The 22,336-nt window shown below is 43.1% G+C and overlaps 50 non-coding genes across 50 annotated transcripts; all 50 read left to right on the top strand.

Annotated features, from left to right (window-relative positions):
• Positions 1–302: 302 nt before the first annotated feature.
• Positions 303–375, top strand: TRNAD-AUC (transfer RNA aspartic acid (anticodon AUC)). The gene has a single exon. It is a non-coding gene; the product is annotated as a tRNA-Asp (tRNA).
• A 537-nt stretch (positions 376–912) lies between these two features.
• TRNAV-AAC (transfer RNA valine (anticodon AAC)) lies at positions 913–985 on the top strand. The gene has a single exon. It is a non-coding gene; the product is annotated as a tRNA-Val (tRNA).
• A 65-nt stretch (positions 986–1,050) lies between these two features.
• Positions 1,051–1,123, top strand: TRNAV-AAC (transfer RNA valine (anticodon AAC)). Its single transcript has one exon. It is a non-coding gene; the product is annotated as a tRNA-Val (tRNA).
• A 65-nt stretch (positions 1,124–1,188) lies between these two features.
• TRNAV-CAC (transfer RNA valine (anticodon CAC)) lies at positions 1,189–1,261 on the top strand. The gene has a single exon. It is a non-coding gene; the product is annotated as a tRNA-Val (tRNA).
• A 793-nt stretch (positions 1,262–2,054) lies between these two features.
• TRNAV-AAC (transfer RNA valine (anticodon AAC)) lies at positions 2,055–2,127 on the top strand. The gene has a single exon. It is a non-coding gene; the product is annotated as a tRNA-Val (tRNA).
• A 222-nt stretch (positions 2,128–2,349) lies between these two features.
• TRNAV-AAC (transfer RNA valine (anticodon AAC)) lies at positions 2,350–2,422 on the top strand. The gene has a single exon. It is a non-coding gene; the product is annotated as a tRNA-Val (tRNA).
• Positions 2,423–2,487: 65 nt separating this feature from the next.
• TRNAV-CAC (transfer RNA valine (anticodon CAC)) lies at positions 2,488–2,560 on the top strand. The gene has a single exon. It is a non-coding gene; the product is annotated as a tRNA-Val (tRNA).
• Positions 2,561–2,958: 398 nt separating this feature from the next.
• Positions 2,959–3,031, top strand: TRNAV-AAC (transfer RNA valine (anticodon AAC)). Its single transcript has one exon. It is a non-coding gene; the product is annotated as a tRNA-Val (tRNA).
• Positions 3,032–3,096: 65 nt separating this feature from the next.
• On the top strand, positions 3,097–3,169 carry TRNAV-AAC (transfer RNA valine (anticodon AAC)). Its single transcript has one exon. It is a non-coding gene; the product is annotated as a tRNA-Val (tRNA).
• Positions 3,170–3,234: 65 nt separating this feature from the next.
• Positions 3,235–3,307, top strand: TRNAV-CAC (transfer RNA valine (anticodon CAC)). Its single transcript has one exon. It is a non-coding gene; the product is annotated as a tRNA-Val (tRNA).
• A 378-nt stretch (positions 3,308–3,685) lies between these two features.
• TRNAV-AAC (transfer RNA valine (anticodon AAC)) lies at positions 3,686–3,758 on the top strand. Its single transcript has one exon. It is a non-coding gene; the product is annotated as a tRNA-Val (tRNA).
• Positions 3,759–5,043: 1,285 nt separating this feature from the next.
• Positions 5,044–5,116, top strand: TRNAV-AAC (transfer RNA valine (anticodon AAC)). The gene has a single exon. It is a non-coding gene; the product is annotated as a tRNA-Val (tRNA).
• A 65-nt stretch (positions 5,117–5,181) lies between these two features.
• TRNAV-CAC (transfer RNA valine (anticodon CAC)) lies at positions 5,182–5,254 on the top strand. The gene has a single exon. It is a non-coding gene; the product is annotated as a tRNA-Val (tRNA).
• Positions 5,255–5,476: 222 nt separating this feature from the next.
• On the top strand, positions 5,477–5,549 carry TRNAV-AAC (transfer RNA valine (anticodon AAC)). Its single transcript has one exon. It is a non-coding gene; the product is annotated as a tRNA-Val (tRNA).
• A 65-nt stretch (positions 5,550–5,614) lies between these two features.
• On the top strand, positions 5,615–5,687 carry TRNAV-AAC (transfer RNA valine (anticodon AAC)). The gene has a single exon. It is a non-coding gene; the product is annotated as a tRNA-Val (tRNA).
• Positions 5,688–5,752: 65 nt separating this feature from the next.
• TRNAV-CAC (transfer RNA valine (anticodon CAC)) lies at positions 5,753–5,825 on the top strand. The gene has a single exon. It is a non-coding gene; the product is annotated as a tRNA-Val (tRNA).
• Positions 5,826–6,204: 379 nt separating this feature from the next.
• TRNAV-AAC (transfer RNA valine (anticodon AAC)) lies at positions 6,205–6,277 on the top strand. Its single transcript has one exon. It is a non-coding gene; the product is annotated as a tRNA-Val (tRNA).
• Positions 6,278–6,361: 84 nt separating this feature from the next.
• Positions 6,362–6,434, top strand: TRNAV-AAC (transfer RNA valine (anticodon AAC)). The gene has a single exon. It is a non-coding gene; the product is annotated as a tRNA-Val (tRNA).
• Positions 6,435–6,499: 65 nt separating this feature from the next.
• Positions 6,500–6,572, top strand: TRNAV-AAC (transfer RNA valine (anticodon AAC)). The gene has a single exon. It is a non-coding gene; the product is annotated as a tRNA-Val (tRNA).
• A 65-nt stretch (positions 6,573–6,637) lies between these two features.
• Positions 6,638–6,710, top strand: TRNAV-CAC (transfer RNA valine (anticodon CAC)). The gene has a single exon. It is a non-coding gene; the product is annotated as a tRNA-Val (tRNA).
• A 674-nt stretch (positions 6,711–7,384) lies between these two features.
• On the top strand, positions 7,385–7,457 carry TRNAV-AAC (transfer RNA valine (anticodon AAC)). The gene has a single exon. It is a non-coding gene; the product is annotated as a tRNA-Val (tRNA).
• Positions 7,458–7,679: 222 nt separating this feature from the next.
• On the top strand, positions 7,680–7,752 carry TRNAV-AAC (transfer RNA valine (anticodon AAC)). Its single transcript has one exon. It is a non-coding gene; the product is annotated as a tRNA-Val (tRNA).
• Positions 7,753–7,817: 65 nt separating this feature from the next.
• TRNAF-AAA (transfer RNA phenylalanine (anticodon AAA)) lies at positions 7,818–7,890 on the top strand. Its single transcript has one exon. It is a non-coding gene; the product is annotated as a tRNA-Phe (tRNA).
• Positions 7,891–8,564: 674 nt separating this feature from the next.
• On the top strand, positions 8,565–8,637 carry TRNAV-AAC (transfer RNA valine (anticodon AAC)). Its single transcript has one exon. It is a non-coding gene; the product is annotated as a tRNA-Val (tRNA).
• A 221-nt stretch (positions 8,638–8,858) lies between these two features.
• TRNAV-AAC (transfer RNA valine (anticodon AAC)) lies at positions 8,859–8,931 on the top strand. The gene has a single exon. It is a non-coding gene; the product is annotated as a tRNA-Val (tRNA).
• A 241-nt stretch (positions 8,932–9,172) lies between these two features.
• Positions 9,173–9,245, top strand: TRNAV-AAC (transfer RNA valine (anticodon AAC)). Its single transcript has one exon. It is a non-coding gene; the product is annotated as a tRNA-Val (tRNA).
• A 379-nt stretch (positions 9,246–9,624) lies between these two features.
• TRNAA-AGC (transfer RNA alanine (anticodon AGC)) lies at positions 9,625–9,697 on the top strand. Its single transcript has one exon. It is a non-coding gene; the product is annotated as a tRNA-Ala (tRNA).
• An 84-nt stretch (positions 9,698–9,781) lies between these two features.
• On the top strand, positions 9,782–9,854 carry TRNAV-AAC (transfer RNA valine (anticodon AAC)). Its single transcript has one exon. It is a non-coding gene; the product is annotated as a tRNA-Val (tRNA).
• A 1,264-nt stretch (positions 9,855–11,118) lies between these two features.
• TRNAV-CAC (transfer RNA valine (anticodon CAC)) lies at positions 11,119–11,191 on the top strand. Its single transcript has one exon. It is a non-coding gene; the product is annotated as a tRNA-Val (tRNA).
• Positions 11,192–12,417: 1,226 nt separating this feature from the next.
• Positions 12,418–12,490, top strand: TRNAV-CAC (transfer RNA valine (anticodon CAC)). The gene has a single exon. It is a non-coding gene; the product is annotated as a tRNA-Val (tRNA).
• A 931-nt stretch (positions 12,491–13,421) lies between these two features.
• On the top strand, positions 13,422–13,494 carry TRNAV-AAC (transfer RNA valine (anticodon AAC)). The gene has a single exon. It is a non-coding gene; the product is annotated as a tRNA-Val (tRNA).
• A 65-nt stretch (positions 13,495–13,559) lies between these two features.
• On the top strand, positions 13,560–13,632 carry TRNAV-CAC (transfer RNA valine (anticodon CAC)). The gene has a single exon. It is a non-coding gene; the product is annotated as a tRNA-Val (tRNA).
• Positions 13,633–14,425: 793 nt separating this feature from the next.
• TRNAV-AAC (transfer RNA valine (anticodon AAC)) lies at positions 14,426–14,498 on the top strand. The gene has a single exon. It is a non-coding gene; the product is annotated as a tRNA-Val (tRNA).
• Positions 14,499–14,720: 222 nt separating this feature from the next.
• On the top strand, positions 14,721–14,793 carry TRNAV-AAC (transfer RNA valine (anticodon AAC)). The gene has a single exon. It is a non-coding gene; the product is annotated as a tRNA-Val (tRNA).
• Positions 14,794–14,858: 65 nt separating this feature from the next.
• TRNAV-CAC (transfer RNA valine (anticodon CAC)) lies at positions 14,859–14,931 on the top strand. Its single transcript has one exon. It is a non-coding gene; the product is annotated as a tRNA-Val (tRNA).
• Positions 14,932–15,015: 84 nt separating this feature from the next.
• On the top strand, positions 15,016–15,088 carry TRNAV-AAC (transfer RNA valine (anticodon AAC)). Its single transcript has one exon. It is a non-coding gene; the product is annotated as a tRNA-Val (tRNA).
• A 241-nt stretch (positions 15,089–15,329) lies between these two features.
• Positions 15,330–15,402, top strand: TRNAV-AAC (transfer RNA valine (anticodon AAC)). The gene has a single exon. It is a non-coding gene; the product is annotated as a tRNA-Val (tRNA).
• Positions 15,403–15,467: 65 nt separating this feature from the next.
• On the top strand, positions 15,468–15,540 carry TRNAV-AAC (transfer RNA valine (anticodon AAC)). Its single transcript has one exon. It is a non-coding gene; the product is annotated as a tRNA-Val (tRNA).
• Positions 15,541–15,605: 65 nt separating this feature from the next.
• TRNAV-CAC (transfer RNA valine (anticodon CAC)) lies at positions 15,606–15,678 on the top strand. The gene has a single exon. It is a non-coding gene; the product is annotated as a tRNA-Val (tRNA).
• A 1,264-nt stretch (positions 15,679–16,942) lies between these two features.
• TRNAV-CAC (transfer RNA valine (anticodon CAC)) lies at positions 16,943–17,015 on the top strand. Its single transcript has one exon. It is a non-coding gene; the product is annotated as a tRNA-Val (tRNA).
• Positions 17,016–18,241: 1,226 nt separating this feature from the next.
• TRNAV-CAC (transfer RNA valine (anticodon CAC)) lies at positions 18,242–18,314 on the top strand. Its single transcript has one exon. It is a non-coding gene; the product is annotated as a tRNA-Val (tRNA).
• A 931-nt stretch (positions 18,315–19,245) lies between these two features.
• On the top strand, positions 19,246–19,318 carry TRNAV-AAC (transfer RNA valine (anticodon AAC)). Its single transcript has one exon. It is a non-coding gene; the product is annotated as a tRNA-Val (tRNA).
• Positions 19,319–19,383: 65 nt separating this feature from the next.
• TRNAV-CAC (transfer RNA valine (anticodon CAC)) lies at positions 19,384–19,456 on the top strand. The gene has a single exon. It is a non-coding gene; the product is annotated as a tRNA-Val (tRNA).
• Positions 19,457–20,249: 793 nt separating this feature from the next.
• On the top strand, positions 20,250–20,322 carry TRNAV-AAC (transfer RNA valine (anticodon AAC)). The gene has a single exon. It is a non-coding gene; the product is annotated as a tRNA-Val (tRNA).
• A 222-nt stretch (positions 20,323–20,544) lies between these two features.
• TRNAV-AAC (transfer RNA valine (anticodon AAC)) lies at positions 20,545–20,617 on the top strand. Its single transcript has one exon. It is a non-coding gene; the product is annotated as a tRNA-Val (tRNA).
• A 65-nt stretch (positions 20,618–20,682) lies between these two features.
• On the top strand, positions 20,683–20,755 carry TRNAV-CAC (transfer RNA valine (anticodon CAC)). Its single transcript has one exon. It is a non-coding gene; the product is annotated as a tRNA-Val (tRNA).
• An 84-nt stretch (positions 20,756–20,839) lies between these two features.
• Positions 20,840–20,912, top strand: TRNAV-AAC (transfer RNA valine (anticodon AAC)). Its single transcript has one exon. It is a non-coding gene; the product is annotated as a tRNA-Val (tRNA).
• A 241-nt stretch (positions 20,913–21,153) lies between these two features.
• TRNAV-AAC (transfer RNA valine (anticodon AAC)) lies at positions 21,154–21,226 on the top strand. Its single transcript has one exon. It is a non-coding gene; the product is annotated as a tRNA-Val (tRNA).
• Positions 21,227–21,291: 65 nt separating this feature from the next.
• On the top strand, positions 21,292–21,364 carry TRNAV-AAC (transfer RNA valine (anticodon AAC)). Its single transcript has one exon. It is a non-coding gene; the product is annotated as a tRNA-Val (tRNA).
• A 65-nt stretch (positions 21,365–21,429) lies between these two features.
• TRNAV-CAC (transfer RNA valine (anticodon CAC)) lies at positions 21,430–21,502 on the top strand. The gene has a single exon. It is a non-coding gene; the product is annotated as a tRNA-Val (tRNA).
• Positions 21,503–22,336: the final 834 nt, after the last annotated feature.

Consider the following 22,336-nt stretch of genomic DNA (forward strand, 5'->3'; position numbering starts at 1 on the left):
TAGTTACGTATCTATGGTGTAGTGGTTATCACGTCCGCCTAACACGTGGAAGCTCCCAGGTTCGAGACCTGGTAGATACATGTTTTGACCATGGTGATTGGGCATAAAAATAAGCTAGATGTTTTGGAAAAATCAGTGTGATCATGTATCTATGGTGTTGTGGCTATCACGTCCGCTTCACACGCGGAAGGTCACAGGTTCGAGGCCTGGAAGATACATGTTTTTAAAATCGTGATTGGGCATAAAAAGAAGCTAGATCTCTTGAAAACCCCAGAATTACTACGTATCTATGGTGTAGTTACGTATCTATGGTGTAGTGGTTATCACGTCCGCCTATCACGCGGAAGGTCCCAGGTTCGAGACCTGGTAGATACATGTTTTTACCATCGTGATTGGGCATAAAAATAAGCTAGATGTTTTGGAAAAATCATTGTGATCATGTATCTATGGTGTTGTGGTTATCACGTCCGCCTAACACGCGGAAGGTCACAGGTTCGAGACCTGGTAGATACATGTTTTGACCATCGTGATTGGGCATAAAAATAAGCTAGATCTCTTGAAAAACCCAGAATTACTACGTATGTACGGTGTAGTTACGTATCGATGGTGTAGTGGTTATCACGTCCGCCTAACACGCGGAAGATCCCAGGTTCGAGACCTGGTAGATACATGTTTCGACCATAGTTATTGGGCATAATAATAAGCTAGATCTCTTGAAAAACCCAAAATTGAAACGTATCTATGTTGTAGTTACGTATCCTTGGTGTAGTGGTTATCACGTCCGCCTAACACGCGGAAGGTGCCAGGTTCGAGACCTGGTAGATACATGTTTTTGACCATAGTGATTGGGCATAATTATAAGCTAGATCTCTTGAAAAACTCAGAATTACTACGTATCTATGGTGTAGTTACGTATCTATGGTGTAGTGGTTATCACGTCCGCCTAACACGCGGAAGGTCCCAGGTTCGAGACCTGGTAGATACATGTTTTGACCATAGTGATTGGGCATAAAAATAAGCTAGGTCTCTTGAAAAACTCAGAATTACTACGTATCTATGGTGTAGTGGTTATCACGTCCGCCTAACACGCGGAAGGTCCCAGGTTCGAGACCGGGTAGATACATGTTTTGACCATAGTGATTGGGCATAAAAATAAGCTAGATCTCTTGAAAAACCCAGAATTACTACGTATCTATGGTGTAGTGGTTATCACGTCCGCTTCACACGCGGAAGGTCCCAGGTTCGAGCCCTGGTAGATACAAGTTTTGACCATCGTGATTGGGCATAAAAATAAGCTAGATCTCTTGAAAAACCCGGAATTACTATGCATCAATGGTGTAGTGGTTATCACGTCCGCCAAACACGCGGTAGGTCCCAGGTTCGAGACCTGGTAGATACATGTTTTGACCATAGTGATTGGGCATACAAATAAGCTAGATCTCTTGAAAAACTCTGAATTACTACGTATCTGTGGTGTAGTTACGTATCTATGGTGTAGTGGTTATCACGTCCGCCTAACACGCGGAAGGTCCCAGGTTCGAGACCTGGAAGATACATGTTTTTACCATCGTGATTGGGCATAAAAGTAAGCTAGATGTTTTAGAAAAATCAGTTTGATCATGTTTATATGGTGTTGTGGTTATCACGTCCGTTTCACACGCGGAAGGTCCCAGGTTCGAGCCCTGGTAGATACATGTTTCGACCATCTTGATTGAGCATAAAAATAAGCTAGATCTCTTTAAAAACTTAGAATTTCTACGTATCTATGGTGTAGTGGTAATCACCTCCGCCTAACACGCGGAAGGTCCCAGGTTCGAGACCTGGTAGATGCATGTTTTGACCATAGTGATTGGGCATAAAAATAAGCTAGATCTCTTGAAAAACCCAGAATTACTATGCATCAATGGTGTAGTGGTTATCACGTCCGCCTAACACGCGGAAGGTCCCAGGTTCGAGACCTGGTAGATACATGTTTTGACCATCGTGATTGAGCATAAAAATAAGCTAGATCTCTTGAAAAACTCAGAATTACTACGTATCTATGGTGTAGTTACGTATCTATGGTGTAGTGGTTATCACGTCCGCCTAACACGCGGAAGGTCCCAGGTTCGAGACCTGGTAGATACATGTTTTTACCATCGTGATTGGGCATAAAAATAAGCTAGATGTTTTGGAAAAATCATTGTGATCATGTATCTATGGTGTTGTGGTTATCACGTCTGCCTAACACGCGGAAGGTCCCAGGTTCGAGACCTGGTAGATACATGTTTTGACCATCGTGATTGAGCATAAAAATAAGCTAGATCTCTTGAAAAACTCAGAATTACTACGTATCTATTGTGTAGTTACGTATCTATGGTGTAGTGGTTATCACGTCCGCCTAACACGCGGAAGGTCCCAGGTTCGAGACCTGGTAGATACATGTTTTGACCATAGTGATTGGGCATAAAAATAAGCTAGATCTCTTGAAAAACCCAGAATTACTACGTATCTATGGTGTAGTGGTTATCACGTCCGCTTCACACGCGGAAGGTCCCAGGTTCGAGCCCTGGTAGATACAAGTTTTGACCATCGTGATTGGGCATAAAAATAAGCTAGATCTCTTTAAAAACTCAGAATTACTACGTATCTATGGTGTAGTTACGTATCTATGGTGTAGTGGTTATCACGTCCGCCAAACACGCGGAAGGGCCCAGGTTCGAGACCTGGTAGATACATGTTTTTACCATAGTGATTAGGCATACAAATAAGCTAGATCTCTTGAAAAACTCTGAATTACTACGTATCTGTGGTGTAGTTACGTATCTATGGTGTAGTGGTTATCACGTCCGCCAAACACGCGGAAGGTCCCAGGTTCGAGACCTGGTAGATACATGTTTTGACCATAGTGATTGGGCATAAAAATAAGCTAGATCTCTTGAAAAACTCAGAATTACTACGTATCTATGGTGTAGTTACGTATCTATGGTGTAGTGGTTATCACGTCCGCTTAACACGCGGAAGGTCCCAGGTTCGAGACCTGGTAGATACATGTTTTGACCATAGTGATTGGCCATAAAAATAAGCTAGGTCTCTTGAAAAACTCAGAATTACTACGTATCTATGGTGTAGTGGTTATCACGTCCGCCTAACACGCGGAAGGTCCCAGGTTCGAGACCTGGTAGATACAGGTTTTGACCATAGTGATTGAGCATAAAAATAAGCTAGATCTCTTGAAAAACCCATAATTACTACGTATCTATGGTGTAGTGGTTATCACGTCCGCTTCACACGCGGAAGGTCCCAGGTTCGAGCCCTGGTAGATACATGTTTTGACCATAGTGATTGGGCATAAAAATAAGCTAGATCTCTTGAAAAACCCAGAATTACTACGTATGTACGGTGTAGTTACGTATCGATGGTGTAGTGGTTATCACGTCCGCCTAACACGCGAAAGATCCCAGGTTCGAGACCTGGTAGATACATGTTTTGACCATAGTGAATGGGCATAAAAAAAGCAAGATCTCTTGAAAAACTCAGTGAGAGCACTTATATATGGTGTAGTGGTTATCACGTCCGCCGAACACGCGGAAGGTCCCAGGTCCGAGCCCTGGTAGATACATGTTTTGACCATCGTGATTGGGCATAAAAATAAGCTAGATCTCTTGAAAAACCCAGAATTACTACGTATCTATGGTGTAGTTACGTATCTATGGTGTAGTGGTTATCACGTCCGCCTAACACGTGGAAGGTCCCAGGTTCGAGACCTGGTAGATACATGTCTTGACCATGGTGATTGGGCATAAAAATAAGCTAGATGTTTTGGAAAAATCAGTGTGATCATGTATCTATGGTGTTATGGTTATCACGTCCGCTTCACACGCGGAAGGTCCCAGGTTCGAGGCCTGGAAGATACATGTTTTTACAATCGTGATTGGGCATAAAAAGAAGCTAGATCTCTTGAAAACCCCAGAATTACTACGTATCTATGGTGTAGTTACGTATCCTTGGTGTAGTGGTTATCACGTCCGCCTAACACGCGGAAGGTCCCAGGTTCGAGACCTGGTAGATACATGTTTTTGACCATAGTGATTGGGCATAATAATAAGCTAGATCTCTTGAAAAACTCAGAATTACTACGTATCTATGGTGTAGTTACATATCTATGGTGTAGTGGTTATCACGTCCGCCTAACACGCGGAAGGTCACAGGTTCGAGACCTGGTAGATACATGTTTTGACCATCGTGATTGGGCATAAAAATAAGCTAGATCTCTTGAAAAACCCAGAATTACTACGTATGTACGGTGTAGTTACGTATCGATGGTGTAGTGGTTATCACGTCCGCCTAACACGCGGAAGATCCCAGGTTCGAGACCTGGTAGATACATGTTTCGACCATAGTTATTGGGCATAATAATAAGCTAGATCTCTTGAAAAACCCAAAATTGAAACGTATCTATGTTGTAGTTACGTATCCTTGGTGTAGTGGTTATCACGTCCGCCTAACACGCGGAAGGTCCCAGGTTCGAGACCTGGTAGATACATGTTTTTGACCATAGTGATTGGGCATAATTATAAGCTAGATCTCTTGAAAAACTCAGAATTACTACGTATCTATGGTGTAGTTACATATCTATGGTGTAGTGGTTATCACGTCCGCCTAACACGCGGAAGGTCACAGGTTCGAGACCTGGTAGATACATGTTTTGACCATAGTGATTGGGCATAAAAATAAGCTAGATCTCTTGAAAAACTCAGTGAGAGCACTTATATATGGTGTAGTGGTTATCACGTCCGCCGAACACGCGGAAGGTCCCAGGCCCGAGCCCTGGTAGATACATGTTTTGACCACTGTGATTGGGCATTAAAATAAGCTAGATCTCTTGAAAAACCCAGAATTACTACGTATGTACGGTGTGGTTACGTATCGATGGTGTAGTGGTTATCACGTCCGCCTAACACGCGGAAGGTCCCAGGTCCGAGCCCTGGTAGATACATGTTTTGACCATCATGATTGGGCATAAAAATAAGCTAGATCTCTTGAAAAACTCAGAATTACTACGTATCTATGGTGTAGTGGTTATTACGTCCGCCTAACACGCGGAAGGTCCCAGGTTCGAGACCTGGTAGATACATGTTTTGACCATAGTGATTGGGCATAAAAATAAGCTAGATCTCTTGAAAAACCTAGAATTACTACGTATCTATGGTGTAGTGGTTATCACGTCCGCTTCACACGCGGAAGGTCCCAGGTTCGAGCCCTGGTAGATACAAGTTTTGACCATCGTGATTGGGCATAAAAGTAAGCTAGATCTCTTGAAAAACCCAGAATTACTACGCATCAATGGTGTAGTGGTTATCACGTCCGCCTAACACGCGGAAGGTCCCAGGTTCGAGACCTGGTAGATACATGTTTTGACCATCGTGATTGAGCATAAAAATAAGCTAGATCTCTTTAAAAACTCAGAATTACTACGTATCTATGGTGTAGTTACGTATCTATGGTGTAGTGGTTATCACGTCCGCTTAACACGCGGAAGGTCCCAGGTTCGAGACCTGGTAGATACATGTTTTGACCATAGTGATTGGCCATAAAAATAAGCTAGGTCTCTTGAAAAACTCAGAATTACTACGTATCTATGGTGTAGTGGTTATCACGTCCGCCTAACACGCGGAAGGTCCCAGGTTCGAGACCTGGTAGATACAGGTTTTGACCATAGTGATTGAGCATAAAAATAAGCTAGATCTCTTGAAAAACCCATAATTACTACGTATCTATGGTGTAGTGGTTATCACGTCCGCTTCACACGCGGAAGGTCCCAGGTTCGAGCCCTGGTGGATACATGTTTTGACCATAGTGATTGGGCATAAAAATAAGCTAGATCTCTTGAAAAACCCAGAATTACTACGTATGTACGGTGTAGTTACGTATCGATGGTGTAGTGGTTATCACGTCCGCCTAACACGCGAAAGATCCCAGGTTCGAGACCTGGTAGATACATGTTTTGACCATAGTGAATGGGCATAAAAATAAACAAGATCTCTTGAAAAACTCAGTGAGAGCACTTATATATGGTGTAGTGGTTATCACGTCCGCCGAACACGCGGAAGGTCCCAGGTCCGAGCCCTGGTAGATACATGTTTTGACCATCGTGATTGGGCATAAAAATAAGCTAGATCTCTTGAAAAACCCAGAATTACTACGTATCTATGGTGTAGTTACGTATCTATGGTGTAGTGGTTATCACGTCCGCCTAACACGCGGAAGGTCCCAGGTTCGAGACCTGGTAGATACATGTTTTGACCATCGTGATTGAGCATAAAAATAAGCTAGATCTCTTTAAAAACTCAGAATTACTACGTATCTATGGTGTAGTTACGTATCTATGGTGTAGTGGTTATCACGTCCGCTTAACACGCGGAAGGTCCCAGGTTCGAGACCTGGTAGATACATGTTTTGACCATAGTGATTGGCCATAAAAATAAGCTAGGTCTCTTGAAAAACTCAGAATTACTACGTATCTATGGTGTAGTGGTTATCACGTCCGCCTAACACGCGGAAGGTCCCAGGTTCGAGACCTGGTAGATACAGGTTTTGACCATAGTGATTGAGCATAAAAATAAGCTAGATCTCTTGAAAAACCCATAATTACTACGTATCTATGGTGTAGTGGTTATCACGTCCGCTTCACACGCGGAAGGTCCCAGGTTCGAGCCCTGGTGGATACATGTTTTGACCATAGTGATTGGGCATAAAAATAAGCTAGATCTCTTGAAAAACCCAGAATTACTACGTATGTACGGTGTAGTTACGTATCGATGGTGTAGTGGTTATCACGTCCGCCTAACACGCGAAAGATCCCAGGTTCGAGACCTGGTAGATACATGTTTTGACCATAGTGAATGGGCATAAAAATAAACAAGATCTCTTGAAAAACTCAGTGAGAGCACTTATATATGGTGTAGTGGTTATCACGTCCGCCGAACACGCGGAAGGTCCCAGGTCCGAGCCCTGGTAGATACATGTTTTGACCATCGTGATTGGGCATAAAAATAAGCTAGATCTCTTGAAAAACCCAGAATTACTACGTATCTATGGTGTAGTTACGTATCTATGGTGTAGTGGTTATCACGTCCGCCTAACACGTGGAAGCTCCCAGGTTCGAGACCTGGTAGATACATGTTTTGACCATGGTGATTGGGCATAAAAATAAGCTAGATGTTTTGGAAAAATCAGTGTGATCATGTATCTATGGTGTTGTGGTTATCACGTCCGCTTCACACGCGGAAGGTCCCAGGTTCGAGGCCTGGAAGATACATGTTTTTACAATCGTGATTGGGCATAAAAAGAAGCTAGATCTCTTGAAAACCCCAGAATTACTACGTATCTATGGTGTAGTTACGTATCTATGGTGTAGTGGTTATCACGTCCGCCTAACACGCGGAAGGTCCCAGGTTCGAGACCTGGTAGATACATGTTTTGACCATAGTGATTGAGCATAAAAATAAGCTAGATCTCTTGAAAAACCCAGAATTACTACGTATCTATGGTGTAGTGGTTATCACGTCCGCCTAACACGCGGAAGGGCCCAGTTTCGAGACCTGGTAGATACATGTTTTTACCATAGTGATTGGGCATACAAATAAGCTAGATCTCTTGAAAAACTCTGAATTACTACGTATCTGTGGTGTAGTTACGTATCTATGGTGTAGTGGGTATCACGTCCGCCTAACACGCGGAAGGGCCCAGGTTCGAGACCTGGTAGATACATGTTTTTACCATCGTGATTGGGCATAAAAATAAGCTAGATGTTTTGGAAAAATCATTGTGATCATGTATCTATGGTGTTGTGGTTATCACGTCCGCCTAAAACGCAGAAGGTCCCAGGTTCGAGACCTGGTAGATACATGTTTTGACCATAGTGATTGGGCATAAAAATAAGCTAGATCTCTTGAAAAACCCAGAATTACTACGTATGTACGGTGTAGTTACGTATCGATGGTGTAGTGGTTATCACGTCCGCCTAACACGCGAAAGATCTCAGGTTCGAGACCTGGTAGATACATGTTTTGACCATAGTGAATGGGCATAAAAATAAACAAGATCTCTTGAAAAACTCAGTGAGAGCACTTATATATGGTGTAGTGGTTATCACGTCCGCCGAACACGCGGAAGGTCCCAGGTCCGAGCCCTGGTAGATACATGTTTTGACCATCGTGATTGGGCATAAAAATAAGCTAGATCTCTTGAAAAACCCAGAATTACTACGTATCTATGATGTAGTTACGTATCTATGGTGTAGTGGTTATCACGTCCGCCTAACACGTGGAAGCTCCCAGGTTCGAGACCTGGTAGATACATGTTTTGACCATGGTGATTGGGCATAAAAATAAGCTAGATGTTTTGGAAAAATCAGTGTGATCATGTATCTATGGTGTTGTGGTTATCACGTCCGCTTCACACGCGGAAGGTCACAGGTTCGAAGCCTGGAAGATACATGTTTTTACAATCGTGATTGGGCATAAAAAGAAGCTAGATCTCTTGAAAACCCCAGAATTACTACGTATCTATGGTGTAGTTACGTATCTATGGTGTAGTGGTTATCACGTCCGCCTAACACGCGGAAGGTCCCAGGTTCGAGACCTGGTAGATACATGTTTTGACCATAGTGATTGAGCATAAAAAGAAGCTAGATCTTTGGGAAACTCAGTTATATCACTTATATATGGTTTAGTAGTTATCAAGTCCGTTTCACACGCGGAAGGTCCCAGGTTCGAGCCTTGGTAGAAACATGTTTTGACCATCGTGATTGGGCATAAAAATAAGCTAGATCTCTTGAAAAACTCAGAATTACTACGTATCTATGGTGTAGTTACGTATCCATGGTGTAGTGGTTATCACGTCCGCCTAACACGCGGAAGGTCCCAGGTTCGAGACCTGGTAGATACATGTTTCGACCATAGTTATTGGGCATAATAATAAGCTAGATCTCTTGAAAAACCCAAAATTAAAACGTATCTATGTTGTAGTTACGTATCCTTGGTGTAGTGGTTATCACGTCCGCCTAACACGCGGAAGGTCCCAGGTCCGAGCCCTGGTAGATACATGTTTTGACCATCGTGATTGGGCATAAAAATAAGCTAGATCTCTTGAAAAACCCAGAATTACTACGTATCTATGGTGTAGTTACGTATCTATGGTGTAGTGGTTATCACGTCCGCCTAACACGTGGAAGGTCCCAGGTTCGAGACCTGGTAGATACATGTTTTGACCATCGTGATTGGGCATAAAAATAAGCTAGATCTCTTGAAAAACCCAGAATTACTACGTATGTACGGTGTAGTTACGTATCGATGGTGTAGTGGTTATCACGTCCGCGTAACACGCGGAAGATCCCAGGTTCGAGACCTGGTAGATACATGTTTTGACCATAGTGATTGGGCATAATAATAAGCTAGATCTCTTGAAAAACCCAAAATTACCACGTATCTATGTTGTAGTTACGTATCCTTGGTGTAGTGGTTATCACGTCCGCCTAACACGCGGAAGGTCCCAGGTTCGAGCCTTTGTAGATACATGTTTTGACCATCGTGATTGGGCATAAAAATAAGCTAGATCTCTTGAAAAAGTCAGAATTACTACGTATCTATGGTGTAGTGGTTATCACGTCCGCCTAGCACGTGGAAGGTCCCAGGTTCGAGACCTGGTAGATACATGTTTTGACCATAGTGATTGGGCATAAAAATAAGCTAGATCTGTTGAAAAACCCAGAATTACTACGTATCTACGGTGTAGTTACGTATCTATGGTGTAGTGGTTATCACGTCCGCCTAACACGCGGAAGGTCCCAGGTTCGAGACCTGGTAGATACATGTTTTGACCATAGTTATTGGGCATAAAAATAAGCTAGATCTGTTGAAAAACCCAGAATTACTACGTATCTGCGGTGTAGTTACGTATCGATGGTGTAGTGGTTATCACTTCCGCCTAACACGCGGAAGGTCTCAGGTTCGAAACCTGGTAGATACATGTTTTTACAATCGTGATTGAGCATAAAAAGAAGCTAGATCTTTTGGAAAACTCAGTTATATCACTTATATATGGTTTAGTGGTTATCAAGTCCGTTCCACACGCGGAAGGTCCCAGGTTCGAGCCTTGGTAGATACATGTTTTGACCATCGTGATTGGGCTTAAAAATAAGCTAGATCTCTTGAAAAACTCAGAATTACTACGTATCTATGGTGTACTTACGTATCCATGGTGTAGTGGTTATCACGTCCGCCTAACACGCGGAAGGTCCCAGGTTTTAGACCTGGTAGATACATGTTTTGACCATAGTGATTGGGCATAAAAATAAGCTAGATCTCTTGAAAAACTCAGAATTACTACGTATCTATGGTGTAGTTACGTATCTATGGTGCAGTGGTTATCACGTCCGCCTAACACGCGGAAGGTTCCAGGTTCGAGACCTGGTAGATACATGTTTTGACCATAGTGATTGGGCATAAAAATAAGCTAGATCTCTTGAAAAACTCAGTGAGAGCACTTATATATGGTGTAGTGGTTATCACGTCCGCCTAACACGCGGAAGGTCCGAAGTTCTAGACCTGGAAGATATAAGTTTTGACCATCGTGATTGGGCATAAAAATAAGCTAGATCTCTTGAAAAACCCAGAATTACTACGTATCTACGGTGTAGTTACGTATCGATGGTGTAGTGGTTATCACGTCCGCCTAACACGCGGAAGGTCCCAGGTTCGAGACCTGGTAGATACATGTTTTGACCATAGTGATTGGGCATAAAAATAAGCTAGATCTCTTGAAAAACTCAGTGAGAAACCTTATATATGGTGTAGTGGTTATCACGTCCGCCTAACGTGCGGAAGGTCCGAAGTTCGAGACCTGGAAGATAAATGTTTTTACCATCGTGATTGGACAATAAAATAAGCTAGATCTCATGGAAAACTCGCTATTACTATGTATCTTTGGTGTAGTGGTTATCAAGTCCGCGTAACTCGCGGAAGGTCCCAGGTTCGAGGCCTGGAAGATACGTGTTTTGACCATAGTGATTGGGCATAATAATAAGCTAGATCTCTTGAAAAACTCAGAATTACTACGTATCTATGGTGTAGTTACGTATCTATGGTGTAGTGGTTATCACGTCCGCTTCACACGCGGAAGGTCCCAGGTTCGAGCCCTGGTAGATACATGTTTTGACCATAGTGATTGGGCATAAAAATCATCTAGATCTCTTGAAAAACTCAGTGAGAGCACTTATATATGGTGTAGTGGTTATCACGTCCGCCTAACACGCGGAAGGTCCCAGGTTCGAGACCTGGAAAATACATGTTTTGACCATAGTGATTGGGCATAAAAATCAGCTAGATCTCTTGAAAAACTCAGTGAGAGCACTTATATATGGTGTAGTGGTTATCACGTCCGCCTAACACGCGGAAGGTCCCAGGCCCGAGCCCTGGTAGATACATGTTTTGACCATCGTGATTGGGCATAAAAATAAGCTAGATCTCTTGAAAAACCCAGAATTACTACGTATGTACGGTGTGGTTACGTATCGATGGTGTAGTGGTTGTCACGTCCGCCTAACACGCGGAAGGTCCCAGGTTCGAGACCTGGTAGATACATGTTTTGACCATAGTGATTGGGCATAAAAATAAGCTAGATCTCTTGAAAAACTCAGTGAGAGCACTTATATATGGTGTAGTGGTTATCACGTCCGCCAAACACGCGGAAGGTCCCAGGTCCGAGCCCTGGTAGATACATGTTTTGACCATCGTGATTGGGCATAAAAATAAGCTAGAACTCTTGAAAAACCCAGAATTACTACGTATCTATGGTGTAGTTACGTATCTATGGTGTAGTGGTTATCACGTCCGCCTAACACGTGGAAGGTCCCAGGCTCGAGACCTGGTAGATACATGTTTTGACCATAGTGATTGGGCATAAAAATAAGCTTGATCTCTTGAAAAACTCGGTGAGAGCACTTATTTATGGTGTAGTGGTTATCACGTCCGCCTAACACGCGGGAGGTCCCAGGTTCAAGATCTGGTAGATACATGTTTTGACCATAGTGATTGGGCATAAAAATAAGCTAGGTCTCTTGAAAAACTCAGAATTACTACGTATCTATGGTGTAGTGGTTATCACGTCCGCCTAACACGCGGAAGGTCCCAGGTTCGAGACCTGGTAGATAAATGTTTTTACCATCGTGATTGGACAATAAAATAAGCTAGATCTCATGGAAAACTCGCTATTACTATGTATCTTTGGTGTAGTGGTTATCAAGTCCGCGTAACTCGCGGAAGGTCCCAGGTTCGAGGCCTGGAAGATACGTGTTTTGACCATAGTGATTGGGCATAATAATAAGCTAGATCTCTTGAAAAACTCAGAATTACTACGTATCTATGGTGTAGTTACGTATCTATGGTGTAGTGGTTATCACGTCCGCTTCACACGCGGAAGGTCCCAGGTTCGAGCCCTGGTAGATACATGTTTTGACCATAGTGATTGGGCATAAAAATCATCTAGATCTCTTGAAAAACTCAGTGAGAGCACTTATATATGGTGTAGTGGTTATCACGTCCGCCTAACACGCGGAAGGTCCCAGGTTCGAGACCTGGAAAATACATGTTTTGACCATAGTGATTGGGCATAAAAATCAGCTAGATCTCTTGAAAAACTCAGTGAGAGCACTTATATATGGTGTAGTGGTTATCACGTCCGCCTAACACGCGGAAGGTCCCAGGCCCGAGCCCTGGTAGATACATGTTTTGACCATCGTGATTGGGCATAAAAATAAGCTAGATCTCTTGAAAAACCCAGAATTACTACGTATGTACGGTGTGGTTACGTATCGATGGTGTAGTGGTTGTCACGTCCGCCTAACACGCGGAAGGTCCCAGGTTCGAGACCTGGTAGATACATGTTTTGACCATAGTGATTGGGCATAAAAATAAGCTAGATCTCTTGAAAAACTCAGTGAGAGCACTTATATATGGTGTAGTGGTTATCACGTCCGCCAAACACGCGGAAGGTCCCAGGTCCGAGCCCTGGTAGATACATGTTTTGACCATCGTGATTGGGCATAAAAATAAGCTAGAACTCTTGAAAAACCCAGAATTACTACGTATCTATGGTGTAGTTACGTATCTATGGTGTAGTGGTTATCACGTCCGCCTAACACGTGGAAGGTCCCAGGCTCGAGACCTGGTAGATACATGTTTTGACCATAGTGATTGGGCATAAAAATAAGCTTGATCTCTTGAAAAACTCGGTGAGAGCACTTATTTATGGTGTAGTGGTTATCACGTCCGCCTAACACGCGGGAGGTCCCAGGTTCAAGATCTGGTAGATACATGTTTTGACCATAGTGATTGGGCATAAAAATAAGCTAGGTCTCTTGAAAAACTCAGAATTACTACGTATCTATGGTGTAGTGGTTATCACGTCCGCCTAACACGCGGAAGGTCCCAGGTTCGAGACCTGGTAGATACATGTTTTGACCATAGTGATTGGGCATAAAAATAAGCTAGATCTCTTGAAAAACCCAGAATTACTACGTATCTATGGTGTAGTGGTTATCACGTCCGCTTCACACGCGGAAGGTCCCAGGTTCGAGCCCTGGTAGATACAAGTTTTGACCATCGTGATTGGGCATAAAAATAAGCTAGATCTCTTGAAAAACCCGGAATTACTATGCATCAATGGTGTAGTGGTTATCACGTCCGCCAAACACGCGGTAGGTCCCAGGTTCGAGACCTGGTAGATACATGTTTTGACCATAGTGATTGGGCATACAAATAAGCTAGATCTCTTGAAAAACTCTGAATTACTACGTATCTGTGGTGTAGTTACGTATCTATGGTGTAGTGGTTATCACGTCCGCCTAACACGCGGAAGGTCCCAGGTTCGAGACCTGGAAGATACATGTTTTTACCATCGTGATTGGGCATAAAAGTAAGCTAGATGTTTTAGAAAAATCAGTTTGATCATGTTTATATGGTGTTGTGGTTATCACGTCCGTTTCACACGCGGAAGGTCCCAGGTTCGAGCCCTGGTAGATACATGTTTCGACCATCTTGATTGAGCATAAAAATAAGCTAGATCTCTTTAAAAACTTAGAATTTCTACGTATCTATGGTGTAGTGGTAATCACCTCCGCCTAACACGCGGAAGGTCCCAGGTTCGAGACCTGGTAGATGCATGTTTTGACCATAGTGATTGGGCATAAAAATAAGCTAGATCTCTTGAAAAACCCAGAATTACTATGCATCAATGGTGTAGTGGTTATCACGTCCGCCTAACACGCGGAAGGTCCCAGGTTCGAGACCTGGTAGATACATGTTTTGACCATCGTGATTGAGCATAAAAATAAGCTAGATCTCTTGAAAAACTCAGAATTACTACGTATCTATGGTGTAGTTACGTATCTATGGTGTAGTGGTTATCACGTCCGCCTAACACGCGGAAGGTCCCAGGTTCGAGACCTGGTAGATACATGTTTTTACCATCGTGATTGGGCATAAAAATAAGCTAGATGTTTTGGAAAAATCATTGTGATCATGTATCTATGGTGTTGTGGTTATCACGTCTGCCTAACACGCGGAAGGTCCCAGGTTCGAGACCTGGTAGATACATGTTTTGACCATCGTGATTGAGCATAAAAATAAGCTAGATCTCTTGAAAAACTCAGAATTACTACGTATCTATTGTGTAGTTACGTATCTATGGTGTAGTGGTTATCACGTCCGCCTAACACGCGGAAGGTCCCAGGTTCGAGACCTGGTAGATACATGTTTTGACCATAGTGATTGGGCATAAAAATAAGCTAGATCTCTTGAAAAACCCAGAATTACTACGTATCTATGGTGTAGTGGTTATCACGTCCGCTTCACACGCGGAAGGTCCCAGGTTCGAGCCCTGGTAGATACAAGTTTTGACCATCGTGATTGGGCATAAAAATAAGCTAGATCTCTTTAAAAACTCAGAATTACTACGTATCTATGGTGTAGTTACGTATCTATGGTGTAGTGGTTATCACGTCCGCCTAACACGCGGAAGGGCCCAGGTTCGAGACCTGGTAGATACATGTTTTTACCATAGTGATTAGGCATACAAATAAGCTAGATCTCTTGAAAAACTCTGAATTACTACGTATCTGTGGTGTAGTTACGTATCTATGGTGTAGTGGTTATCACGTCCGCCAAACACGCGGAAGGTCCCAGGTTCGAGACCTGGTAGATACATGTTTTGACCATAGTGATTGGGCATAAAAATAAGCTAGATCTCTTGAAAAACTCAGAATTACTACGTATCTATGGTGTAGTTACGTATCTATGGTGTAGTGGTTATCACGTCCGCTTAACACGCGGAAGGTCCCAGGTTCGAGACCTGGTAGATACATGTTTTGACCATAGTGATTGGCCATAAAAATAAGCTAGGTCTCTTGAAAAACTCAGAATTACTACGTATCTATGGTGTAGTGGTTATCACGTCCGCCTAACACGCGGAAGGTCCCAGGTTCGAGACCTGGTAGATACAGGTTTTGACCATAGTGATTGAGCATAAAAATAAGCTAGATCTCTTGAAAAACCCATAATTACTACGTATCTATGGTGTAGTGGTTATCACGTCCGCTTCACACGCGGAAGGTCCCAGGTTCGAGCCCTGGTAGATACATGTTTTGACCATAGTGATTGGGCATAAAAATAAGCTAGATCTCTTGAAAAACCCAGAATTACTACGTATCTGCGGTGTAGTTACGTATCGATGGTGTAGTGGTTATCACTTCCGCCTAACACGCGGAAGGTCTCAGGTTCGAAACCTGGTAGATACATGTTTTTACAATCGTGATTGAGCATAAAAAGAAGCTAGATCTTTTGGAAAACTCAGTTATATCACTTATATATGGTTTAGTGGTTATCAAGTCCGTTCCACACGCGGAAGGTCCCAGGTTCGAGCCTTGGTAGATACATGTTTTGACCATCGTGATTGGGCTTAAAAATAAGCTAGATCTCTTGAAAAACTCAGAATTACTACGTATCTATGGTGTACTTACGTATCCATGGTGTAGTGGTTATCACGTCCGCCTAACACGCGGAAGGTCCCAGGTTTTAGACCTGGTAGATACATGTTTTGACCATAGTGATTGGGCATAAAAATAAGCTAGATCTCTTGAAAAACTCAGAATTACTACGTATCTATGGTGTAGTTACGTATCTATGGTGCAGTGGTTATCACGTCCGCCTAACACGCGGAAGGTTCCAGGTTCGAGACCTGGTAGATACATGTTTTGACCATAGTGATTGGGCATAAAAATAAGCTAGATCTCTTGAAAAACTCAGTGAGAGCACTTATATATGGTGTAGTGGTTATCACGTCCGCCTAACACGCGGAAGGTCCGAAGTTCTAGACCTGGAAGATATAAGTTTTGACCATCGTGATTGGGCATAAAAATAAGCTAGATCTCTTGAAAAACCCAGAATTACTACGTATCTACGGTGTAGTTACGTATCGATGGTGTAGTGGTTATCACGTCCGCCTAACACGCGGAAGGTCCCAGGTTCGAGACCTGGTAGATACATGTTTTGACCATAGTGATTGGGCATAAAAATAAGCTAGATCTCTTGAAAAACTCAGTGAGAAACCTTATATATGGTGTAGTGGTTATCACGTCCGCCTAACGTGCGGAAGGTCCGAAGTTCGAGACCTGGAAGATAAATGTTTTTACCATCGTGATTGGACAATAAAATAAGCTAGATCTCATGGAAAACTCGCTATTACTATGTATCTTTGGTGTAGTGGTTATCAAGTCCGCGTAACTCGCGGAAGGTCCCAGGTTCGAGGCCTGGAAGATACGTGTTTTGACCATAGTGATTGGGCATAATAATAAGCTAGATCTCTTGAAAAACTCAGAATTACTACGTATCTATGGTGTAGTTACGTATCTATGGTGTAGTGGTTATCACGTCCGCTTCACACGCGGAAGGTCCCAGGTTCGAGCCCTGGTAGATACATGTTTTGACCATAGTGATTGGGCATAAAAATCATCTAGATCTCTTGAAAAACTCAGTGAGAGCACTTATATATGGTGTAGTGGTTATCACGTCCGCCTAACACGCGGAAGGTCCCAGGTTCGAGACCTGGAAAATACATGTTTTGACCATAGTGATTGGGCATAAAAATCAGCTAGATCTCTTGAAAAACTCAGTGAGAGCACTTATATATGGTGTAGTGGTTATCACGTCCGCCTAACACGCGGAAGGTCCCAGGCCCGAGCCCTGGTAGATACATGTTTTGACCATCGTGATTGGGCATAAAAATAAGCTAGATCTCTTGAAAAACCCAGAATTACTACGTATGTACGGTGTGGTTACGTATCGATGGTGTAGTGGTTGTCACGTCCGCCTAACACGCGGAAGGTCCCAGGTTCGAGACCTGGTAGATACATGTTTTGACCATAGTGATTGGGCATAAAAATAAGCTAGATCTCTTGAAAAACTCAGTGAGAGCACTTATATATGGTGTAGTGGTTATCACGTCCGCCAAACACGCGGAAGGTCCCAGGTCCGAGCCCTGGTAGATACATGTTTTGACCATCGTGATTGGGCATAAAAATAAGCTAGAACTCTTGAAAAACCCAGAATTACTACGTATCTATGGTGTAGTTACGTATCTATGGTGTAGTGGTTATCACGTCCGCCTAACACGTGGAAGGTCCCAGGCTCGAGACCTGGTAGATACATGTTTTGACCATAGTGATTGGGCATAAAAATAAGCTTGATCTCTTGAAAAACTCGGTGAGAGCACTTATTTATGGTGTAGTGGTTATCACGTCCGCCTAACACGCGGGAGGTCCCAGGTTCAAGATCTGGTAGATACATGTTTTGACCATAGTGATTGGGCATAAAAATAAGCTAGGTCTCTTGAAAAACTCAGAATTACTACGTATCTATGGTGTAGTGGTTATCACGTCCGCCTAACACGCGGAAGGTCCCAGGTTCGAGACCTGGTAGATAAATGTTTTTACCATCGTGATTGGACAATAAAATAAGCTAGATCTCATGGAAAACTCGCTATTACTATGTATCTTTGGTGTAGTGGTTATCAAGTCCGCGTAACTCGCGGAAGGTCCCAGGTTCGAGGCCTGGAAGATACGTGTTTTGACCATAGTGATTGGGCATAATAATAAGCTAGATCTCTTGAAAAACTCAGAATTACTACGTATCTATGGTGTAGTTACGTATCTATGGTGTAGTGGTTATCACGTCCGCTTCACACGCGGAAGGTCCCAGGTTCGAGCCCTGGTAGATACATGTTTTGACCATAGTGATTGGGCATAAAAATCATCTAGATCTCTTGAAAAACTCAGTGAGAGCACTTATATATGGTGTAGTGGTTATCACGTCCGCCTAACACGCGGAAGGTCCCAGGTTCGAGACCTGGAAAATACATGTTTTGACCATAGTGATTGGGCATAAAAATCAGCTAGATCTCTTGAAAAACTCAGTGAGAGCACTTATATATGGTGTAGTGGTTATCACGTCCGCCTAACACGCGGAAGGTCCCAGGCCCGAGCCCTGGTAGATACATGTTTTGACCATCGTGATTGGGCATAAAAATAAGCTAGATCTCTTGAAAAACCCAGAATTACTACGTATGTACGGTGTGGTTACGTATCGATGGTGTAGTGGTTGTCACGTCCGCCTAACACGCGGAAGGTCCCAGGTTCGAGACCTGGTAGATACATGTTTTGACCATAGTGATTGGGCATAAAAATAAGCTAGATCTCTTGAAAAACTCAGTGAGAGCACTTATATATGGTGTAGTGGTTATCACGTCCGCCAAACACGCGGAAGGTCCCAGGTCCGAGCCCTGGTAGATACATGTTTTGACCATCGTGATTGGGCATAAAAATAAGCTAGAACTCTTGAAAAACCCAGAATTACTACGTATCTATGGTGTAGTTACGTATCTATGGTGTAGTGGTTATCACGTCCGCCTAACACGTGGAAGGTCCCAGGCTCGAGACCTGGTAGATACATGTTTTGACCATAGTGATTGGGCATAAAAATAAGCTTGATCTCTTGAAAAACTCGGTGAGAGCACTTATTTATGGTGTAGTGGTTATCACGTCCGCCTAACACGCGGGAGGTCCCAGGTTCAAGATCTGGTAGATACATGTTTTGACCATAGTGATTGGGCATAAAAATAAGCTAGGTCTCTTGAAAAACTCAGAATTACTACGTATCTATGGTGTAGTGGTTATCACGTCCGCCTAACACGCGGAAGGTCCCAGGTTCGAGACCTGGTAGATACATGTTTTGACCATAGTGATTGGGCATAAAAATAAGCTAGATCTCTTGAAAAACCCAGAATTACTACGTATCTATGGTGTAGTGGTTATCACGTCCGCTTCACACGCGGAAGGTCCCAGGTTCGAGCCCTGGTAGATACAAGTTTTGACCATCGTGATTGGGCATAAAAATAAGCTAGATCTCTTGAAAAACCCGGAATTACTATGCATCAATGGTGTAGTGGTTATCACGTCCGCCAAACACGCGGTAGGTCCCAGGTTCGAGACCTGGTAGATACATGTTTTGACCATAGTGATTGGGCATACAAATAAGCTAGATCTCTTGAAAAACTCTGAATTACTACGTATCTGTGGTGTAGTTACGTATCTATGGTGTAGTGGTTATCACGTCCGCCTAACACGCGGAAGGTCCCAGGTTCGAGACCTGGAAGATACATGTTTTTACCATCGTGATTGGGCATAAAAGTAAGCTAGATGTTTTAGAAAAATCAGTTTGATCATGTTTATATGGTGTTGTGGTTATCACGTCCGTTTCACACGCGGAAGGTCCCAGGTTCGAGCCCTGGTAGATACATGTTTCGACCATCTTGATTGAGCATAAAAATAAGCTAGATCTCTTTAAAAACTTAGAATTTCTACGTATCTATGGTGTAGTGGTAATCACCTCCGCCTAACACGCGGAAGGTCCCAGGTTCGAGACCTGGTAGATGCATGTTTTGACCATAGTGATTGGGCATAAAAATAAGCTAGATCTCTTGAAAAACCCAGAATTACTATGCATCAATGGTGTAGTGGTTATCACGTCCGCCTAACACGCGGAAGGTCCCAGGTTCGAGACCTGGTAGATACATGTTTTGACCATCGTGATTGAGCATAAAAATAAGCTAGATCTCTTGAAAAACTCAGAATTACTACGTATCTATGGTGTAGTTACGTATCTATGGTGTAGTGGTTATCACGTCCGCCTAACACGCGGAAGGTCCCAGGTTCGAGACCTGGTAGATACATGTTTTTACCATCGTGATTGGGCATAAAAATAAGCTAGATGTTTTGGAAAAATCATTGTGATCATGTATCTATGGTGTTGTGGTTATCACGTCTGCCTAACACGCGGAAGGTCCCAGGTTCGAGACCTGGTAGATACATGTTTTGACCATCGTGATTGAGCATAAAAATAAGCTAGATCTCTTGAAAAACTCAGAATTACTACGTATCTATTGTGTAGTTACGTATCTATGGTGTAGTGGTTATCACGTCCGCCTAACACGCGGAAGGTCCCAGGTTCGAGACCTGGTAGATACATGTTTTGACCATAGTGATTGGGCATAAAAATAAGCTAGATCTCTTGAAAAACCCAGAATTACTACGTATCTATGGTGTAGTGGTTATCACGTCCGCTTCACACGCGGAAGGTCCCAGGTTCGAGCCCTGGTAGATACAAGTTTTGACCATCGTGATTGGGCATAAAAATAAGCTAGATCTCTTTAAAAACTCAGAATTACTACGTATCTATGGTGTAGTTACGTATCTATGGTGTAGTGGTTATCACGTCCGCCTAACACGCGGAAGGGCCCAGGTTCGAGACCTGGTAGATACATGTTTTTACCATAGTGATTAGGCATACAAATAAGCTAGATCTCTTGAAAAACTCTGAATTACTACGTATCTGTGGTGTAGTTACGTATCTATGGTGTAGTGGTTATCACGTCCGCCAAACACGCGGAAGGTCCCAGGTTCGAGACCTGGTAGATACATGTTTTGACCATAGTGATTGGGCATAAAAATAAGCTAGATCTCTTGAAAAACTCAGAATTACTACGTATCTATGGTGTAGTTACGTATCTATGGTGTAGTGGTTATCACGTCCGCTTAACACGCGGAAGGTCCCAGGTTCGAGACCTGGTAGATACATGTTTTGACCATAGTGATTGGCCATAAAAATAAGCTAGGTCTCTTGAAAAACTCAGAATTACTACGTATCTATGGTGTAGTGGTTATCACGTCCGCCTAACACGCGGAAGGTCCCAGGTTCGAGACCTGGTAGATACAGGTTTTGACCATAGTGATTGAGCATAAAAATAAGCTAGATCTCTTGAAAAACAAATAATTACTACGTATCTATGGTGTAGTGGTTATCACGTCCGCTTCACACGCGGAAGGTCCCAGGTTCGAGCCCTGGTAGATACATGTTTTGACCATAGTGATTGGGCATAAAAATAAGCTAGATCTCTTGAAAAACCCAGAATTACTACGTATGTACGGTGTAGTTACGTATCGATGGTGTAGTGGTTATCACGTCCGCCTAACACGCGAAAGATCCCAGGTTCGAGACCTGGTAGATACATGTTTTGACCATAGTGAATGGGCATAAAAAAAGCAAGATCTCTTGAAAAACTCAGTGAGAGCACTTATATATGGTGTAGTGGTTATCACGTCCGCCGAACACGCGGAAGGTCCCAGGTCCGAGCCCTGGTAGATACATGTTTTGACCATCGTGATTGGGCATAAAAATAAGCTAGATCTCTTGAAAAACCCAGAATTACTACGTATCTATGGTGTAGTTACGTATCTATGGTGTAGTGGTTATCACGTCCGCCTAACACGTGGAAGGTCCCAGGTTAGAGACCTGGTAGATACATGTTTTTACCATGGTGATTGGGCATAAAAATAAGCTAGATGTTTTGGAAAAATCAGTGTGATCATGTATCTATGGTGTTATGGTTATCACGTCCGCTTCACACGCGGAAGGTCCCAGGTTCGAGGCCTGGAAGATACATGTTTTTACAATCGTGATTGGGCATAAAAAGAAGCTAGATCTCTTGAAAACCCCAGAATTACTACGTATCTATGGTGTAGTTACGTATCCTTGGTGTAGTGGTTATCACGTCCGCCTAACACGCGGAAGGTCCCAGGTTCGAGACCTGGTAGATACATGTTTTTGACCATAGTGATTGGGCATAATAATAAGCTAGATCTCTTGAAAAACTCAGAATTACTACGTATCTATGGTGTAGTTACATA

Source organism: Phalangium opilio, unplaced genomic scaffold (genome assembly GCF_054372755.1).
Source record: "Phalangium opilio isolate 3A_F unplaced genomic scaffold, DU_Popi_V2 ptg000077l_1, whole genome shotgun sequence".
Classification (NCBI taxonomy): Eukaryota; Metazoa; Arthropoda; class Arachnida; order Opiliones; family Phalangiidae; genus Phalangium; species Phalangium opilio.